The sequence below is a fragment of the Frankliniella occidentalis genome, unplaced genomic scaffold, assembly GCF_000697945.3.
Source record: "Frankliniella occidentalis isolate FOCC.00 unplaced genomic scaffold, Focc_3.1 Scaffold71, whole genome shotgun sequence".
NCBI lineage: Eukaryota > Metazoa > Arthropoda > Insecta > Thysanoptera > Thripidae > Frankliniella > Frankliniella occidentalis.
This window is the reverse complement of record NW_026267201.1, coordinates 1,065,781-1,069,943: the sequence shown is the minus strand read 5'-3', so window position 1 is coordinate 1,069,943 and position 4,163 is coordinate 1,065,781. Positions and strand designations below refer to the sequence as shown.

Here is a 4,163-nt window from a genome sequence, read left to right as displayed (position 1 = left end):
AGAGAGGGAGGGGGCCGGGGGGCCGGTCTCTTGGAAGCAAACAGCGTTTGTCTCGCCAGTTTTGCGCACCGCCATCCACACAGTAGTGCAGAGGGTATGATCCGCCACGCATACGTACTACTTTTTCCCGCAGTACGTCGTCACCCTGGCCAGCCCCAGCTCGATACAGTCAATAATAAAGCAGCAGGCTTGGCGGCGGCGCGCGCTTCGCTCAGCCTTTTATTGTTATGGCGGGAGAGAGGGGGGGGGGGACTTTTGCGGGGGACTGTGCTACTGTTCTTTCATGTTTAGGGTATGGCCCCTACTGCGTCCATTTCGACGCCGTAACGTCACCTATGGTTCCCACTGGGACGCTGCTGCAGCTGCTGCTGCAGCTGATAATGAAGAGGAAGGAGCACAGCTAAAGGGTTGCCCCCTTGCACCCGCCGCAACCGAGAGCCACTTTTGTCGCGGAGAGTGAGAATTATCAGATTTATCAAATTCTGCCAGCGTGCCATCGGTCCAGAATTACTCTAGAGGGCACCCAGCGGCGCTTTAAAGCGCTTGCCGTGAAAGCCTCACACTTGTGTGCGTCTGTGTGAGTGATAGAGAGAGAGAGCAAATTCACATGTTCGCAAATCATTTAGCGCTGCACAACTGCCCCCACCCCCACCCCACCTGCCTCTGACCAACGATCACATCTCTCTCTCACCCCTTTCCGCTTTCCTCCTCGCTGCACTCTGTTGAACAGGTGAGCCCATTGTACCGCCCCGGCCCCCCCACGCAGTACAGCGACGAAGGGAGCCCGAGTCCAACGCCACAACACGCCGGCCAACCCAACCGGATCGGACAGCACACTGCTTCTAATCCAGACAGTATGAACTGAGCTAAAAGGGCTGTGACGTTATGTTTCCTCTCACACGTCCAGCACACGGGCAAATGTATATATAGCACACGAACACGGCAGATGGAATGGATCTCTGCAAAATATTATTAAGCGAAACTTAATTCACGAAAAATCAATTCACAACTCTCGTAATGCAGGGGCCGCATTGCAAGCAGACCATCCATCCGGAAGATATCGGGGAGGCTCTGCTTCTGCAGTTCAATCTGTATAGGTCTGTGTTTCTTTTTAAACAGTTGTTCAAACAGTGCAAGTTTTTGTTTTCACCGTATAAAGCTCACGGTTGTGCACTTACATTTGCCGAAAACGACAGGGCGCAACAGACCCCCACACAGTAAGCTTGAGCTTCAAGTCATGAGGGGTCGGCTTGGAATTCCGCAATGCCTTTTCACGACGCAGTGCCCGAGAAGTTTAAACAATATGGTGTGTGTAACTTTACACAAAAACTCTTTCAGCTCAAGCGGCACCTGGTTGGCTACGCGTCACCGTCAGCGCGTCTAACACAAAGAAAAATTAGACTTTGTCGTATGGATCAGTTCCATCAGTTCTGTTTGGTAGGCTCAATTCGATAGCTAATCGATATAATCCTATACGCACAAGCAGGAGTTGGTTGTCACGACCGGACTCTTGAACGAATAGAACCAAGCTGAAGTTTGTTCTATTCGTTCATAGGTGACCGGTCGTGGCAACGAAACTCCTGGTTGTTGTGGGCATCGGATTCTCGATTCCAGCCATCGAATTTAGCCTACCAAACACAACTGATCCCAATAACAACAAAGTCATTTTTTTATCGTGCAGGGCAGCGCGTGTCCTTGACTTGCAAAAGGAGGCGATAGGCGCGCGGCACCGCGGGGCATATCGACAGATGGGTGTCTCCCTGGGCCGGCGCGCCCCGGCCGGGTGGTAGACACACGGTATAGGCGCCGCGCCGTCCGCCGGTAAATAAGGCACGGCGAGGTCAAGGGACCCCGGGCCGGGCGCGGGCCGGGCGCGGGCCGTGAAAGGAAAGACGATACATGTATACTGCACGTGCCGGCGGCGGGCCGCATCGATCCCCCCCGCACCCGCGCGACGCCACGTCCAAGCGATATCGAAAACGACAACGTCGTCACGATTAGGGATTAAAATTTTTCACAACTAGTATTTTTGGGGAGAATTTTTAACAATTTCGTTTCAAAATGTTTGAGGTTTTTTTCCCTGAAAAGTTTTTTTCTGTAAAACCTTTCTGAAAATGTTTCAAGATTTTGAAAAAATTTCCGGGTAAGTTTCGGATTTTAGGATCCCTGGTCACGATGTCGTCGTCGTTTTGACATCGTTTCCGCGCACAGCGATTCCACAGCGGCAATCATGTCGCACTGAAGAGATCCCCTTTCACAGGTGATACCTTTACCTGATCTCCTCTTATTTTATTTTTTTTTATTTTTCTGCCCCCAGCGTTTGTGGCGATTGCACAACCACCAGGAAAAAAATTACCCCTACCGCCGCACGCGTAGTTGAATAAATGAACACCACGGGCAGGTCGCGCGCGGGTGACTCATACCCAGTGCAAGTAATTACCCAGTCTCCTTCCTCGTCACGTACCTGCCTACCCCATCCATCGACCCCCCTCCTACCCCTTTTACCACTCCCCCTACCTACACTCACTCGTGCCAACGCCCCCCTCCGCGCCACACACGCCACTAACACACGTAATATTTATGAAATACTCCCTCCCCCTCCTCCTGCCGGCGCGGTGGAGTTGGAGTACGCCGCGGGTAGCCCCCCCCCCCCTACCCCCTCTCTGCCTCCCCAGTGCATGGACGGCGCCGCCACCGCGCCGCCACAAAGCTGCGCATTGCGGGGTGGGTACCTCGGCGTCTGTGAGGGGGGAGGGGGGCGAGCTGAGGCTGTGTGGGCGAGGCGATTGGGGCAAAAGGAAGGAGCGGAAAAGGCGTCCACCCAGCAGGACACCGGTGTGACTCGAATCTGTGGGGCGCCTAGGAGAAGAGGCGCAGGGCAGCGTGAAAAGGGATCGTTCGCAGTACGGGCACCGTTATATTTCACAGATTCATTCGGCAAGTTACGGCAGCTCAGCCTCAGCGCCTGCGGGACTCGGGGTAGGCCAACCCGCAGCACACGCATGCACTTCAAGCAGGAATGTTGCCTACCCGTCAGGCGCTCGGAGAGCTTGTAATGGATGAACTTGGTAATCTTGTAAGGGCGGATGACGGGTAAACCTTCTCGATCATGCCTCGTTCGACGAGATTCACAGCGAGGGGAACATGGAAAGCTGACAGAAGAACACAAAAGCCCAGGGTTCAATCATGACCACCTTGCGGTCAAAGAGGTCGTGACCACTACCGCATGCCAAAGTAAATGGTGACTGTGATTCCGTTTTATAGATCCCCATACACGTCAGTATGCAGTTTACAAACAACGAAAATGTGATCACGGTTCACTCATCACTCTTTGGCTAAACGAGTCATTGTGCGAATACGCCATGCGATCCTACTGCACCGCTGTTTCATCGTCGGTTGCTGTTGCACTACACATACGCGCGTACCAGCGCTATTGCAGGGACGGGCAACGCGCCGGTCCTGTCCACACGTCCTGGTCCTTGTCCTGATCCTGTCCGTGTCCTCCGCCCGCCTATGCGTCCGATACGCGACACCTACGTGTCGTGCGCGTTTCCACTTCATTACAGTCACAGTGCAAACGGCTGCTGAGCGCGCTCAAGTGCACGCGGTGGTGGTGCGGTTCGCACGCCCCGCCCTCTGCTGTGCTGCCTCCTCCCCCACCCCCCACCCCCTCTCTGCCAATTAGCCCTCCAGCATCTGCTCACCTGTCCAGCAGAGACTCCAGCAGCGGCGCGCTCGCTGCGCGCGGCCAGGCGACGGGAGGTGGTGCGGTCCGTTTGAGTAGTATATCCAGAGGGAGGAGGACGGACGGACGGACGGCGTGGGGGAGGGGACGAGACGCCCTCAGCTGATCCGGTGGCGCTCGCACACACACTCACTCCCCGACAGCGTCATCCCCCCCGCGTACTCGCACCGCCACACAGGCACACACAGAGACACGCACGAGGTGCTGACACCCGTCGTCGCCACGCCGCGCCGGTCGGAGGCGCCCGCACGCCACGCCACGCTGGGCAGAGCTCGCCCTGGCCGCCCCGGGGCTCTGGTCCGCGCTGTGCTGCTCGGGCGCTCGCTCGCGGCTCCGGACGCCTGCCCTGGCTGTGCCCGCGCTGCTCTCGCACTGACTCGCCCGGCCCAGCCCCCCCGCCGCCTGGCGCCCCCACACC

At 56.5% G+C, this 4,163-nt stretch overlaps 2 protein-coding genes across 4 annotated transcripts in view; both read right to left on the bottom strand.

The window, feature by feature from the left end:
* The window catches only part of LOC113206306 (uncharacterized), a 78,271-nt gene extending 74,158 nt beyond the window's left edge, over positions 1-4,113 (bottom strand). For all 3 annotated transcript variants that reach the window (XM_052268502.1, XM_052268505.1, XM_052268503.1), the window contains exon 1: positions 3,705-4,113. The gene's annotated coding sequence lies outside the window, so the exon portion shown is untranslated. The remainder of the gene's footprint in view (positions 1-3,704) is intronic.
* Positions 1-4,163, bottom strand: part of LOC113206289 (high affinity cGMP-specific 3',5'-cyclic phosphodiesterase 9A) — a 176,708-nt gene that overhangs the window by 5,120 nt on the left and 167,425 nt on the right. The window lies entirely within an intron of this gene.